Source organism: Vicia villosa, unplaced genomic scaffold (assembly GCF_029867415.1).
Source record: "Vicia villosa cultivar HV-30 ecotype Madison, WI unplaced genomic scaffold, Vvil1.0 ctg.000025F_1_1, whole genome shotgun sequence".
NCBI lineage: Eukaryota > Viridiplantae > Streptophyta > Magnoliopsida > Fabales > Fabaceae > Vicia > Vicia villosa.
In genome coordinates this window covers 175,753-193,204 of record NW_026704957.1, presented here as the reverse complement: position 1 = coordinate 193,204, position 17,452 = coordinate 175,753, and positions in this window count along the sequence as shown.

Sequence of the window (17,452 nt, the reverse complement as noted above, 5' to 3'; positions counted from 1 at the left end):
TTGTACAAGATACCAACTATATTGAAATCTCTTACTGCGTAAGGGGACTGGAGTACTCTCGGTTTGTGAGGGGAACCAGGATATATCCTTGTGTCATTTATTTTTCTGCACTTTACATTTTTAGTAACATCACCATAAACCAGAAAAATAATCACTTTACACCATAAAACCGAAAAAGTTATAAAGTACCTAATTCACCCCCCCTCTTAGGCATATCTGATACTTACATTTGACATCAGAGCAAGTTATAGGTAACTTGTTCCTAAAGATCCAGAATGGCTTCCGCAAATCAAAGACCGGTTTTCAAAGATGGTGGTTCTAACAACAAGCCTCCATTGTTTTGTGGTGAATATTTTGACTTTTGGAAAATCCAAATGAAGGCTCATCTAGAAGCACAAGGAGAAGAAGTTTGGGAGGCTGTCCTACAAGGTCCTCATGTTCCTACAACGGTCGTTTATGGTGTTGGATCGGAGAAACCTAAAGCGTCATGGGATGATAATGATAGAAAAAGGGTTCTTGCTGACAAAAAGGCGATCAGTCTTCTTCATGGTGCTCTTAGTATGGATGAATTCTTCCGAATATCAACATGTACAACATCAAAAGAAATTTGGGATACTCTTGTAGAAACTCATGAAGGTACCGCTGAAGTTAAAAGATCAAGATTGAATACTTTAAGCCAAGAGTACGAACTGTTTAGAATGAAGCCTGGAGAAACTATTCTCGATTTGCAAAAACGATTCGTACATTTGACAAATCACTTGAAGGCACTTGGTAAGACTCTTACTACCGAAGAACTTAATCTTAAAGTGCTCAGATCTTTGACAAGGGAGTGGCAACCAAAAGTGACGGCGATATCCGAAAAGAAGAATTTATCAAAACTTACTTCCGCAACACTATTTGGAAAACTTCAAGAATATGAGACAGAACTTGGAATATTGGAAAAGCATGAGAACTTAGAGAAGAAATCCAAAGGCATTGCATTAAAAGTAGATTCAAAAGAAAGCAAAATGAAAAATGCATCGGATGAAGATGAAAACTTCTTGCTTCTTGTAAAAAGGTTAGGCAAATTTTTTGGTAATAAAAATAATATTGATAATGCTAACTTTGTCAAAAGGAAGAAATTCTCAAAGCATAAGGATAAAGAAGCATCCACTTCATCACAAGAAGTAACATGCTATGAATGTGGGAAACAAGGACACATAAAGCCGGAGTGTCCAAAACTTTCTAAGAAGAATGTCTTCAAAGGCAAGAAGGAATTCAAAAAGAAAAGTGCCTACATAGCATGGGAAGATAATGAAGTAAGTTCTTCATCGGACTCCGATAGTGACGAAAGTGCAAATCTAGCATTGATGGCATCACACCACTCCGATGATGAAGAAGGCGAGGTTAGTTACGATGATTCTCTTTTTAATAATGGTGCACAAGGTGCAATAAATGAATTGTTAAATGAGTGCAAAATTCTCTATAAAACTATCTCATCTCAAAAGAAGATAATATCATCCTTAGAAGAGAAGGTTAAGATAATTGAAGAAGAACATAAAGATGACAAAGAAAAAATGATTAGTGTTCAAGAAGAGAATGTCGCATGCAAGAATTGTGAATCACTTTCCTTCCAAATTGTTCAATTAAAAAGAGTTCTAGAAAGATATGAAAAGGGACAAATTGGATTGGAAAATGTTCTTAGAACACAAAGATACTCAATTGATAAAAGTGGACTTGGCTTTTCAAAATTTGATCAACCAAGTTCCAATAAAACTATATTTATCGAGGCTAGTGACCAACCAATTCAAGAGAAAGTGAACAAGCCTAAAGTAGTTCAACATTATCCTAAAAGGAAGAACTTTGTTAAGAAGAAATCTTATCCTCCTAGATATAGAAGTAACTTTGAACCTACTTGTTTTTATTGTGGTATTATTGGTCACACACCCATCTCATACCCCAAATTTGTCCTACCCCTTTACTTCTAACTGGCTTAGGCTTTGCATTCATGTACATACATCACCTAGGTCATAATCCATACCCATGCATGCATATTATTGGTGATATTCAAAGGCTAGCAAGAAAAAGCTCTATTGCAAAGAAGTTTGATCAGAGAACAAGAAAACTGAGGTATAATCATGTGGCTCTATGTTCATTGAAGTCCTCCTGGATTGGGGTGTCTCTCTGCTTCAAATCAGGGCATTGATTAGAGGGTACAAGCTTGCAAATCATCTGGTTCTTTAAATCAGGGTTTCTTTGACCAAAGTCAACCAGTTGACTTTCTGGTCAACATTTAATCAGAAGTGGCTTCTATGTGTGGAAAACTTCTCATAATGACTGTGTGGACGTGTTTGTTTGACTGGATGTGAGTGGAAGAGATTTAATCGGGAATTTCATCAATAGTCGGAAAAATCAGAACAGTTGACTTTTGGGTCAAAATCGGGAAAATTATTCAAATATTGACTTTTGGTGGAAAATTAATCAAGAAAAGTCGAAGAACGGATAAAATCGGGAGTTCGGCAAAAAGTTGGGAAAAATAGAAAAAAGGACATTCCAACACTTAGAAAATTTTTTGATGTCTTAAATCTTGTTGAGCAGTCCACTTCAGCACCAGATTACACGTGGCAAACGGCATTTTTCGGAGAAATTTCCAACATCAAAGTTGTTCCTCTCATGGAGGAGAACAACTTTATAGTTGGACACTTTTTCATTTGAAGCTTGTATGAAGAGTTAAAGTGGTGTGAAGTTGCTGGAAACTCATTTGAATCAAGTCACATTCCAGGTCACCAGTCAGGTCATGACCTGGCATTTTCACAAACACATGGCATGCCAAATCTCCAGTCATTTTTAGAGCTGTACAGAAGTGATATGAACGCAAACTTGGTATCATTCTCTTCTTTGCCATGTCATCTATCCATAGAAACAAGAATTGGGACAATTGAGCAAATATTGAGTGAGATACAAGCCTTCAAAGTGGTGCCCCAACCCTGACCAAATTCTGCAGGCAGCCATGACACAGAATTCTGGGCACGCAACGCATTTCAGCAAACACGTGGTGGACCAAATGTCAAAGCCTATTTCTTCCTCCACAAGTCTCTATCTTAAACAAGCCCAGTTCTAAGCTATTCCTTGCCATGTCCTCTATCCAATGAGACCAGTATCACTGATTTTGGACATGTATTGATCGAGATAGAGAGGCTCAAAGTACCACCCTCGCAGAGTCATGTTCTGACCATACGCATGGGACAGCATCTTGCTGGGCGTGTGCAGTGGTGATTGCATGAGTTCAAGGCTATTTTTCTCATACTTCCAAGCCTTATCTTGAGATATTTTCAACACCAATCTTGTTCTATCCCATTCCCTCTTTGATATGACACCATTCTTGCTTCATTTAACCACCCATGGCTTGAGATATAAGTGTCTAAAGTGAGCACCACGGCATGAAAAAAAAAACAAAACAACACACAATTGCACTACACACACATTAAAGTCCCACATTGGAAAGATGAAAAAGTTGTGCTACAAGTCCCACATTGGAAAAATGAGAAAGAAGTATTGCAAACTATTCCAAGTCCCACATTCAAGGATTGAGAATCACAAACTAATGGTTGGCAATATAAATAGAAACTCATACATCAACCATTTCTCACCTCCACTCTTCACTATATCACTATACCTCTCTCTCTCTCTCTCTCTCTCTCTCTCTCTCTCTCTCTCTCTCTCTCCTCTCTCTCTCTCTCTCTCTCTCTCTCTCTCTCCTCTCTCTCTCTCTCTCTCTCTCTCTCTCTCTCTCTCTCTCTCTCTCTCTCTCTCTCTCTCTACAACTCAATCCAAGATTCTCCCATAGGTAAATCTCACAAACCTCTTTGCATATCATGTAGCAAGTTTATGCATATTTTGTCCGACATTAGAAATCTTTTATTAAAAACAAATAAAAATAATTTTCTCCTTTATCTTTTTCTTTGCAATTTATTAATTGTTTCTTCTTAAATAAAAAACAACAAAAAAGATTTTCCACTAATTAGATTGTTAGTTTTTTTTTGACTCTCTAGACTTTAATTGTTTTTTTAGAATTTAATAGACTTTTTACATAAAACCATAAAACAAAAATAATGGTTTTTATTTTATTTTATATATTTCAAATTAGTATCTCTTGCATGAAATAAAAATGAGATAGTTCATGAATATATTTTCACAAATAGTTTAGATTTAATTCTTTCTTTCTTTGTGAATATTTTCCATATATGTGAAATGTCTAAAATGCCCTTGATCCTTAGTATTGTCTTTTCCATTTAATTGCTTTTTCCTCCCTTATTTTCTTGTAGAATTAGAACAACATAGAATATAGAAAATAGGCTAGTCTCCCCCTTTTTGCATTCTTTTTTCTTTTACAACCATAAAACATTAATAAATACTTGAATAAAATCCCCTTAAAATACACCAACCAAAAACACTTCAAAAAACCTAATAAATGTTCAGACTTAAAACAAAAGTGAGGAAGTGATGCGAGACCTTGTAGTAGGTTCTCGTCATCATGGAATTACCCTAAAAGACACAAACCAATCATTTCTTTTTCTTTCGCCTGCTTGGCACCTAAGGGCACCGTTATCTCCGCTCCATTGCATCCTAGGTCGATCCCTTATGCAAGAGCGTGAGCGTTAACTCCGCCCAACTAAAAAAAACAAAAACAAACGGAAAATCGTTAGCCGAGCTACGGTAACTCTGATTCCTGAAAAGGATACGTAGGCAGCGGGGTAGGGCCCGTGCGAGTACAATTCTTTATTTTCCCTACATTTTTGCATTCATTTCGCATTTAGATATAGACATAGTACATACCCTTTAGATAGAAACAAACATAGGTGGATACCATCGAGTACGATGGGCGTGAGGGGTGCTAGTACCTTCCCCTCGCGTAACCGACTCCCGTACCTAGATTCTCTGGTCGCAAGACCTTGTTCCTTCCTTTGTTAGGTTTTCTGATATTCCTTTCCCTTATGGGATAAATATATTGGTGGCGACTCTGTTCATTTTTCGCGAGCGTGCGACAGCTGGCGACTCTGCTGGGGAAGTTGCTAGACCTATTGCGGGTCCATTCTTAGCGAGTCGATCCTAGCCTGCGTTTGTTTGTTTATTTACTGGGTGTTTACTTGCTTTATGTCTATATCTTGTATATATGTTTGCATGTTTATTTTCTGCTTGCATATCATGTCTATTTCTGTTTGCACATCATGCATATGGATTATATTCTGTGTTCCTTGGGGTCTTCTGTTCTGTTTTGCAGGTGGGGGGTTTTTGAGGTAAAAGGCCCACTACCCAGGCCAAGTGACACCTAGGATTAGCGTGGATGCTCATGTTGGCTCCCGTAGCTCTTGCTACGATCGAGTTGATGTGGGGTACCACAACTGGGCGAGGTTCTTTCATGGAACACTGTGTCTGGCACTCTTGTTGCCTCAAACACTTTGTACCCCATGGGAACTATAGACCCTAGTGACCATTAGGGACCACCTGTCCGTGTCTAGAATTCATACCCGTGAGTTTGGGGAGGGACAGGATACTAGCCTTCATCATACCCGGATTTCCATTTCGCAATCTGAAGCCGAAATTTTGAACCTGTTACAATCAGTATTACCCAGATATTCGGAACTGCAAGAGACATTCAGTCTCTCACTACATCACGCACACGACACATCATGCTATTGCATCCACCTCACTTCATTTGTGGGGGATCCTAAAGTCTATTTCCAAAAAAAAAAAAAAGGAGAAGAAGAAAAAGGAAATAGAAAATCAGAAAAAGAAAGGAAAAGATATTCTATACAAAAAATGCTTTGATTTCAAAAAAAAGGGAAAATAAAAGAAAAAAGAAAAAGTATGGAAAGACTTTAGGATTCTCCATAAACGAAAACATTGCATTCATACTATCATGCATTTTCTGGTTCTCTCATAAGCTTGTGGGGCCCTTTCTACTCAAGTTCTGACTTCAACAACTGATTTGACTTCTCACCGCCACAAGCTCTGAGATCAACTATGGAACAACTCCGTGAGGTTTTTGACTGAGATGAGACTAGAAATGGGGATTAACATGAATCAATCTATGGAGGCTCTTCAAGTTTTTATTTTAGACACGAAGAGTTAAGACAAGTTCCTCAAAGGCCAAATGCAAACGTTGATCTCACCCATGAGAAGGTCTTATGTATCAGAATGTTTGAATTGATGTTGAGATTCTTGTTCTTGGTAAGGAGAATTCGCATCATTGAAGTCTCCAAGTTTCCGAGTATTGAAATTGACAAAAGGTTCCACCTCTTGGAGAAAAGATTGAAATCCATAAAAGGTCGTGACTCCTTCAAGTTAGACATTATGTATTTGTGCCTATTGACTGGTATCAAGAGCTATAAAGGTCATTTACTCTCACTCTGATTGGTTTGGATATTGAAGCTAAAAAGGTAATCATCTCCTGTACGTGTGTGGAAGTTGCTTGGGGCTCCCGCACGAGGGATAAGCAAGACACACTCTTATCTTGAGCATTGCATCATTCGCATTGCTCGAATCCCTAAAGCATTACAAATTCTTGGGTGACTTCGTCAGAATCTTCTTCCGTGTGATAATCAAGAGTGTTCTACACAACGCTTCTCATTCTCAAGGTTCTACTTCATATCTCAGTTGCCTCTTCTCAGGATTTCCTTCTTAATGGCCTTCGCATGTTAACAGAGACGAGAAGAATATGAGAAACAAATTGACGTGATTCTATTGCCTCGTTCCCATTCGCCTCCCTGTTTGTTGGAACTTCAATTGGCTAAGATTCGAGTATTGGGTCCTCTTCACCACAAATAGATCTCTTCAATTTGATGACCATACAAGGCTTGGGGCTCCCGCACGAGGGATAAGCAAGACGTACTCTTATCTTGAGCATTGCATCACTCGCATTGCTCGAATCCCTAAAGCAAGGCAAAAGTTTACAACTCATGGGTGACTTCGTTGGAGTTCTCTTTTGGAGTAATTTGAAGTGTTTGGAAGGAACTGCAGAAAGTATTCAAGAGCAACAAGTCCAGACGGAGTCAAGTCTCCTCAACAATGGCATTCACCTAGTTTCTTTATTGCATTTTCATTTGTAACATTTCATTGTTTGTTTAAGCATTGCTAGCATGTAAAACTTGTTAATTTCTGAATGAAAAATCATAATACATTGTTTATGTTTGTCTTGAAGAAACCCATTCGTTTTCACTCATAAAATATTTTTGGCATTACGATACCAACTTTTCTAATCTCTTGCTTAGGCAAAAAGCGGAGGGAGAATGATGAAAAATAAAATGCAAAATCTCTGACCATGTGTTTTTGAATAAAACCCTACTGAGGATGTACAGGCATTATTTCAAATCCCCAAACACTGGAGATATAAGGGAGATAGACCCTCGTTAACCCCTTTGGGCCTTGAAGTAGGAGTTTCTTTTCTAATTATAAAAAACACTTATTTTAACCTTGGGGCAGGGTAGTGTTCATTTAAATTGATCGAGTGTTCAAAACTCACCAGAAGGGCATGCATCTAAGGATACAACAATGGTTATCCTCCAAAAGGTTGAGGAATGTCAAACCGCAATGATTATCCTTATTCCATCAAAAGATCAAGAGATGACGATGCCACAATGGTAATCCTTCATCAAATCAAAGGAGTGAGGCGGTCGCAAGCACCTCCAACGAATCAAAGATAATGCGAGGTCACACGACTTGTTCAAAAAAAAAAGAGCAAAAAAAAATGGCGAAAAAATAATGAAAATAAAAAAAATGAAAAGAAAATGGCAAAAGAAGCATGAAAAAGCGATGAAATTGCCAAGCAAGAACAAAGTCGTGTGACAAGGAATCAGAAGAATAAAAGGTGAGTGACCGCCATGTCCAAAGAACCTCATTGATTCCTCAACCATTTCAAATTCCGTGTGAGGGATGAACACTCGTGTCAAGTTAATTGAACATAGGACTGGAGAACATCACGAAGGGGGTAGGTACAAATAATTTTGAGCCTAAATATCCTTTGTTTCTTTAAACCGTGAACCTGGCCAAATTACAACCCTTAAAAGTCCTAATTGAAGTAGGGTCTATTTCAAGAACGCACTCCAAAGAGATAACATTTAACTGACTCCCAGTGAAGCGTGACTCATATCCATGTTAGTATCGTACGTTTTCTTTATCTTCCATATGCAAAAATCGAGGTTGTGTCAACTAGTGATCCATTCACAAGAGGTCGCAAACTCATTTCACAAAAAAGGTTTTACAACTTCAAGACTAACATAGGCTTTGCATTAGAATCATCATTCTTAGAATTAACATTCTTTTGCATACAAAATATGTGCTTAACATCAAGGAAATTACCATGACGAGAATCAGTGAGTAACTTGATCATGTCAAAGTACAAGAGACTTGAGAACTCCGAGGAGGAAAAGCTAATCATCTTAAATGTTGACCATCAAGGGGCAAGTTATCCAAAGAACTCCGTTGAGCATGAACAGTTAATGCTTCCCTTGATTACCTTGAGGGGAAGAGTTTGAAGACTCCGTTGAGCGTGGTAAAGTTTTTTTCATGTTTGTTTGACTTCAAAACAATGGAAGCTTGAGGATTCTAGTAAGATGTACCTAATCAGGGGCAATTGAATCGAGGTTTCACCTCTCAAATTCAGCATATCTGGGGCAATCATGTCGATAAATCTCCTCAAGCTTTGATCAATCTGGGGCAATCATGTCGAGGAATCTCTCTTAAGTTCAACCAATCTGGGGCAGTTACGTCGAGATTTGGTAAATCTCTCCAAGGATCCTCTGGGGCAAATTCCTCCATAAGTCACGAAGCTTGGGGCACAATTCTGAGTTTTTTGTCACTCCATGACTATAGGAGTTTACTTCTCCTAGAAATTTGGTCTCTCCCCAAGCATAGAAGTTTATTTCTCCTGAGAGTTGTTCCATTTCTCCAACCTGGTGCCCTTATGCGGATACTCCCCAACATGGTGAATTGAGGGAATCTCCTCAAGTTGAAAATCTTCCAAGCAGTGGCACATGGCGAGAAGTCCGAAGTCATTCTACATTCTGGAAGGCAACAACAAGAGTGTGCTCTTACAAGTCAAAGTCCAATATCTTTTAGCACCTCTACATGGTCCTTAACACTAAGGGGATTCTCCCCGGTGTTTACCTCACTAATGCCTTTATTTGGGACTCTGCATATAGTATTCACTGCATATAACATTGCATCCTCAAAAGCGTAGCATATCCGTCAAAGCGGATCATTACGCCATAGAAAAACTCAAACATGCATACAAAGCATAAGCCAGATAATACAAATCAGCACTCATTCAAGACAACGATACTTTCCCACATAAAAAGTTGTCCTCACAAACTCCGCTTGATATCTGCTACTCCATTACAAATCTCCTCCAGCCATGGTGCCGATACTTGGTTTTCTCAATCCCCAAAAGAAATCTCCCCAATATGGATCGGATGCAATGTCTTTCTTCTTCAGAATCGTTGTCTCCGAGGTTATTTCCCGTGTGCCGTGCGAAGTTAGAGTGCGAATGAGGATGAGCATTCAACCCATCTCATTTTTCAATCGTTTGAATAATCATACTTGGTGTGTGGCGATTCGAACGATTGCCACTCTTGAAGAGTTACACCCCGCCTTTGGCCTGAGGGATTAATGTAATTCTTATGCTTCGTAAGCATCAACATCCCCGTAATCCCCCGTGGTTACTGTCATCTTATTGCCGAGCCTAGTCGTCCCTAGTCTCGGTGATTCCTTCCCTCGTACGGGAAAATTTTTCAGATCCAACCCCCGTGTTGCCTATCCTTTGCCTTCCGTCCTGGCAAATCATTCCAAGACTAAATCCCAATCCCCAGTAAGTCCATCTACCAAGTTTCTCAAACACTCGTCTGTGTCATTCTTTCAATACTCGTCTGTATCTCCTTTTGATGCTCGTATGTGTCATTCTTTCGATACTCGTCTGTATCTCCTTTTGATGCTCGTTTGTGTCATTCTTTCGATACTCGTCTGTATCTCCTTTTGATGCTCGTATGTGTCATTCCTTTGGTACTCGTCTGTATCTCCTTTTGATGCTCGTATGTGTCATTCTTTCGATACTCGTCTGTATCTCCTTTTGATGCTCGTTTGTGTCATTCTTTCGATACTCGTGTGTATCTCCTTTTGATGCTCGTATGTGTCATTCTTTAGATACTCGTCTGTATCTCCTTTTGATGCTCGTATGTGTCATTCCTTTGGTACTCGTATGTATCTGCTTTCGATGCTCGTCTGTGTCGTTCCTTCGATACTCGTCTGTATCTTCTTTTGATGCTCGTATGTGTCATTCTTCCGATACTCGTCTGTATCTCCTTTTGATGCTCGTATGTGTCATTCTTCCGATACTCGTCTGTATCTCCTTTTGATGCTCGTATGTGTCATTCTTCCGATACTCGTCTGTACCTCCTTTCGATGCTCGTATGTGTCATTCCTTCGATACTCGTCTGTATCTCCTTTTGATGCTCGTATGTGTCAGTCTTTCGATACTCGTCTGTATCTCCTTTTGATGCTCGTCTGTGTCATTCTTTCGATACTCTTCTGTATCTCCTTTTGATGCTCGTATGTGTCATTCTTTCGATACTCGTCTGTATCTCCTTTTGATGCTCGTCTGTGTCATTCCTTTGGTACTCGTCTGTATCTTCTTTCGATGCTCGTATGTGTCATTCTTTTGGTACTCGTATGTATCTTCTTTCGGCACTTGTCTGTGTCATTCTTCCGATACTCGTCTGTATCTTCTTTCGATGCTCGTCTGTGTCATTCTTCCGATACTCGTTTGTATCTTCTTTCGATGCTCGTATGTGTCATTCCTTTGGTACTCGTCTATATCTTCTTTTGATGCTCGTATGTGTCGTTCTTTCGATACTCGTCTGTATCTCTTCTTTTGATGCTCGTATGTGTCGTTCCATTGGTACTCATTTGTATTTTCCTTCGATACTCGTCTGTATCTCTCTTCAAACATTCGTCTATGTTACTTTATCTTTCTATCAAATCCATTTTTTTCCAATCATTGTCACATACATCAATCACCTCCTTTAAGAACCTTGTGTTGGCACCTTGGTTACGTTAGAAGCTATCACCATCCAACTATTGCTTACCGTAAATCCATCCACCAGAAAAAAAATTCTCTTTCCCCAGCAGATATCAAAACAAAAAAAAAAAAAAATGAGGATAACATTTACACCAGCTTCTCCTTAGGACAAATTTCTGGTACTTTGATATTTAATCTTCTTCTACCTCGAATGTTCGAAAGGCTAATGCCAATCTCACCTTCAGGTTTAAGACGATTAAATAGGGGCAGCTGTCATACCCCAAATTTGTCCTACCCCTTTACTTCTAACTGGCTTAGGCTTTGCATTCATGTACATACATCACCTAGGTCATAATCCATACCCATGCATGCATATTATTGGTGATATTCAAAGGCTAGCAAGAAAAAGCTCTATTGCAAAGAAGTTTGATCAGAGAACAAGAAAACTGAGGTATAATCATGTGGCTCTATGTTCATTGAAGTCCTCCTGGATTGGGGTGTCTCTCTGCTTCAAATCAGGGCATTGATTAGAGGGTACAAGCTTGCAAATCATCTGGTTCTTTAAATCAGGGTTTCTTTGACCAAAGTCAACCAGTTGACTTTCTGGTCAACATTTAATCAGAAGTGGCTTCTATGTGTGGAAAACTTCTCATAATGACTGTGTGGACGTGTTTGTTTGACTGGATGTGAGTGGAAGAGATTTAATCGGGAATTTCATCAATAGTCGGAAAAATCAGAACAGTTGACTTTTGGGTCAAAATCGGGAAAATTATTCAAATATTGACTTTTGGTGGAAAATTAATCAAGAAAAGTCGAAGAACGGATAAAATCGGGAGTTCGGCAAAAAGTTGGGAAAAATAGAAAAAAGGACATTCCAACACTTAGAAAAATTTTTGATGTCTTAAATCTTGTTGAGCAGTCCACTTCAGCACCAGATTACACGTGGCAAACGGCATTTTTCGGAGAAATTTCCAACATCAAAGTTGTTCCTCTCATGGAGGAGAACAACTTTATAGTTGGACACTTTTTCATTTGAAGCTTGTATGAAGAGTTAAAGTGGTGTGAAGTTGCTGGAAACTCATTTGAATCAAGTCACATTCCAGGTCACCAGTCAGGTCATGACCTGGCATTTTCACAAACACATGGCATGCCAAATCTCCAGTCATTTTTAGAGCTGTACAGAAGTGATATGAACGCAAACTTGGTATCATTCTCTTCTTTGCCATGTCATCTATCCATAGAAACAAGAATTGGGACAATTGAGCAAATATTGAGTGAGATACAAGCCTTCAAAGTGGTGCCCCAACCCTGACCAAATTCTGCAGGCAGCCATGACACAGAATTCTGGGCACGCAACGCATTTCAGCAAACACGTGGTGGACCAAATGTCAAAGCCTATTTCTTCCTCCACAAGTCTCTATCTTAAACAAGCCCAGTTCTAAGCTATTCCTTGCCATGTCCTCTATCCAATGAGACCAGTATCACTGATTTTGGACATGTATTGATCGAGATAGAGAGGCTCAAAGTACCACCCTCGCAGAGTCATGTTCTGACCATACGCATGGGACAGCATCTTGCTGGGCGTGTGCAGTGGTGATTGCATGAGTTCAAGGCTATTTTTCTCATACTTCCAAGCCTTATCTTGAGATATTTTCAACACCAATCTTGTTCTATCCCATTCCCTCTTTGATATGACACCATTCTTGCTTCATTTAACCACCCATGGCTTGAGATATAAGTGTCTAAAGTGAGCACCACGGCATGAAAAAAAAAAACAAAACAACACACAATTGCACTACACACACATTAAAGTCCCACATTGGAAAGATGAAAAAGTTGTGCTACAAGTCCCACATTGGAAAAATGAGAAAGATGTATTGCAAACTATTCCAAGTCCCACATTCAAGGATTGAGAATCACAAACTAATGGTTGGCAATATAAATAGAAACTCATACATCAACCATTTCTCACCTCCACTCTTCACTATATCACTATACCTCTCTCTCTCTCTCTCTCTCTCTCTCTCTCTCTCCTCTCTCTCTCTCTCTCTACAACTCAATCCAAGATTCTCCCATAGGTAAATCTCACAAACCTCTTTGCATATCATGTAGCAAGTTTATGCATATTTTGTCCGACATTAGAAATCTTTTATTAAAAACAAATAAAAATAATTTTCTCCTTTATCTTTTTCTTTGCAATTTATTAATTGTTTCTTCTTAAATAAAAAACAACAAAAAAGATTTTCCACTAATTAGATTGTTAGTTTTTTTTTAACTCTCTAGACTTTAATTGTTTTTTTAGAATTTAATAGACTTTTTACATAAAACCATAAAACAAAAATAATGGTTTTTATTTTATTTTATATATTTCAAATTAGTATCTCTTGCATGAAATAAAAATGAGATAGTTCATGAATATATTTTCACAAATAGTTTAGATTTAATTCTTTCTTTCTTTGTGAATATTTTCCATATATGTGAAATGTCTAAAATGCCCTTGATCCTTAGTATTGTCTTTTCCATTTAATTGCTTTTTCCTCCCTTATTTTCTTGTAGAATTAGAACAACATAGAATATAGAAAATAGGCTAGTCTCCCCCTTTTTGCATTCTTTTTTCTTTTACAACCATAAAACATTAATAAATACTTGAATAAAATCCCCTTAAAAAACACCAACCAAAAACACTTCAAAAAACCTAATAAATGTTCAGACTTAAAACAAAAGTGAGGAAGTGATGCGAGACCTTGTAGTAGGTTCTCGTCATCATGGAATTACCCTAAAAGACACAAACCAATCATTTCTTTTTCTTTCGCCTGCTTGGCACCTAAGGGCACCGTTATCTCCGCTCCATTGCATCCTAGGTCGATCCCTTATGCAAGAGCGTGAGCGTTAACTCCGCCCAACTAAAAAAACAAAAACAAACGGAAAATCGTTAGCCGAGTTACGGTAACTCTGGTTCCTGAAAAGGATACGTAGGCAGCGGGGTAGGGCCCGTGCGAGTACAATTCTTTATTTTCCCTACATTTTTGCATTCATTTCGCATTTAGATATAGACATAGTACATACCCTTTAGATAGAAACAAACATAGGTGGATACCATCGAGTACGATGGGCGTGAGGGGTGCTAGTACCTTCCCCTCGCGTAACCGACTCCCGTACCTAGATTCTCTGGTCGCAAGACCTTGTTCCTTCCTTTGTTAGGTTTTCTGATATTCCTTTCCCTTATGGGATAAATATATTGGTGGCGACTCTGTTCATTTTTCGCGAGCGTGCGACAACCCAATGCTTGTTATGTAAGAAACTTTAGTGTTCCTAGTGGACATTATGTATGGGTGAAGAAAGGAACTAACTATGATGAACCCAAAGCCATTTGGGTACCTAACAAAACTTAATTTGTTTTGTAGGCATGCTTGAAGACCACCTCAAACCTATGGTATCTAGATAGTGGTTGTTCAAAGCATATGACGGGTGACTTAAACCAATTTTCAGATCTAAGGTTAAAGGCCAAGGGTTTTGTCACTTATGGAGACAACAATAAGGGAAGAATTCTTGGCAAAGGCAAAGTTGGTGCACCACCTTTCACATCCATTGAAGATGTTCTTTATGTTGAAGGACTAAAGCATAATCTTCTAAGCATTAGCCAACTTTGTGACAAAGGCTTCAAGATCAAATTCACTAAGGAGGAATGCTTGATCATCGATGAAGTCACCAATGAGGTAAAACTCAAAGGTACAAGAATTAATAACATTTTTATGATTTCTTTAAATGATTTATCTTTGAAAGTAAAATGTCTTTTAGTAAACAATAATGAATCATGGTTATGGCATAAAAGAGCAGCCCATATTCATATGGACCATTTAAATAAATTAACCAAACATGATCTTGTTATTGGCCTACCTAAGATAAAGTTTGTCAAAGATAAATTATGTGATGCATGTCAAAAGGGAAAGCAAACCAAATCATCTTTCAAACCAAAGAATGTGGTGACTACAACAAGACCACTTCAATTGTTGCATATGGATCTATTTGGTCCATCAAGGACAAGAAGCTTCGGAGGTAATGTATACGCTTTAGTTATTGTTGATGATTATTCTAGATATTCTTGGACTTTGTTTCTTGTGCAGAAAAGTGATGCTTTTAAAGCCTTTAAGAAGTATGCAAAACAAATCCAAAATGAAAAATCATTAAAGATTGTATCCATAAGAAGTGATCATGATGGAGAGTTTCAAAATGCATCATTTGAAGAATTTTGTGAAGAACATGGTATCTCTCATAATTTTTCAGCACCAAGAACTCCACAACAAAATGGAGTAGTTGAAAGGAAAAATAGGTTTCTAGTAGAACTTGCAAGAACAATGCTTAGTGATGCAAATCTTCCTAAATATTTTTGGGCGGATGCGGTTAGTACGGCATGTTATGTTGGAAATCGAGTAATCATAAGACCTATCTTAAAGAAGACTCCATATGAACTCTTCAAAGGAAGAAAGCCAAACATTGCTCACTTTCACATTTTTGGATGCAAGTGCTTTGTTCTCAACAATGACAAAGACAACCTTGGTAAGTTTGATGAGAAATCCGACGAAGGTATATTTCTTGGTTATTCTCTTTCTAGTAAAACATATAGAATTTATAATAAAAGAACTTTAACTATTGAAGAATCCATGCATGTATCTTTTGATGAGACTAACACTTCCAAAGAAGAAATAGTTGTTTGTGATGATGATGATCCTTTAGATTTACCCCCGGAAGAACTTTCAAATGATACAATTATGAAGGCACCGAAAGAACTTTCAAATGATACAATTGTGAAGGCACCGGAAGTTCAACAAGAAAGTGCTCAACAAGAAAGTGTACAACAAGAATCAAACACCAATGATCTACCAAAAGAATGGAGAACTCATAGAGATCATCCTATTGATAAAGTTATTGGTGATATTAGTCAAGGAGTTGCAACAAGATTAAATCTCAAAGATGCTTGCTTACACATGGCTTTTGTTTCTCAAATTGAACCTTCCAAAGTTGATGAAGCCTTAGGAGACGATCAATGGATAAATGCAATTCAAGAAGAATTAAATCAATTCGAGAGAAATCAAGTTTGGGAACTTGTTCCTAGACCAAGTAATAAACACATCATAGGTACTCGATGGGTGTTTAAAAACAAACTTGATGAGAATGGTATAATTGTTCGAAACAAAGCAAGATTGGTGGCCCAAGGTTACAATCAAGAAGAAGGAATCGACTTTGAAGAAACATTTGCTCCGGTTGCAAGGTTAGAAGCTATTCGTCTTTTACTTGCTTATGCATGTTCATTAAATTTTCAGCTTTATCAAATGGACGTCAAGAGCGCATTCTTGAATGGCTACATCAATGAAGAAGTCTATGTCAAACAACCCCCGGGATTTGAAGACTTCAAGAATCCTACACATGTCTTTAAGTTGAGAAAGGCTCTTTATGGCTTAAAGCAAGCACCAAGAGCATGGTATGATAGACTTAGCAATTTTTTGTGTGAAAAGGGTTTCGAAAAGGGTAAGGTTGATAAAACTTTGTTCATTAAGAAAATTAAGAGTAACACTTTATTGGTTCAAGTCTATGTTGATGATATCATTTTTGGATCGACTAACAAAGAAATGTGTGAGAAATTCTCATTGATGATGCAAGGAGAATTCGAGATGTCTATGATGGGAAAGATGAACTACTTTCTTGGACTACAAATTAAGCAACTCAAAGATGGAATCTTTATCAATCAATCCAAATATTGTAAAGAACTATTGAAGAAGTTTGATATGGACAATTGTAAAGCAATGAATACTCCAATGGGCTCCGGTACATATGTTGATCAAGATGAATCCGGTACTCCAATTGATATTACCAAGTATCGAGGTATGATTGGTTCTTTATTGTATTTGACGGCAAGCCGTCCTGACATAATGTTTAGTGTTTGTCTTTGTGCTCGCTTCCAAGCAAATCCAAAGGAATCACATCTTATGGCGGTTAAAAGGATCATGAAGTATCTCAAAGGAACAACCAATGTTGGCTTATGGTATCCTAAAGGTAGTGTTTGCAATTTAATTGGTTATTCTGACGCGGATTATGCAGGATGTAAAACTGATCGTAAAAGCACAAGTGGCACTTGTCACATTCTTGGAAATGCATTAGTATCATGGGCTTGTAAAAAGCAAGCATGTGTTGCTCTTAGCACGGCCGAAGCAGAATACATAGCAGCGGGTAGTTGTTGTGCACAAATTCTTTGGCTTAAGCAACAACTTCGTGACTACGGACTTGATCTCGGATGCATTCCTCTTCGATGCGACAACACAAGTGCAATTAATATCACAAAAAATCCGGTCATGCACTCAAGAACCAAACACATAGACATTCGACATCATTTTCTCCGAGACCATG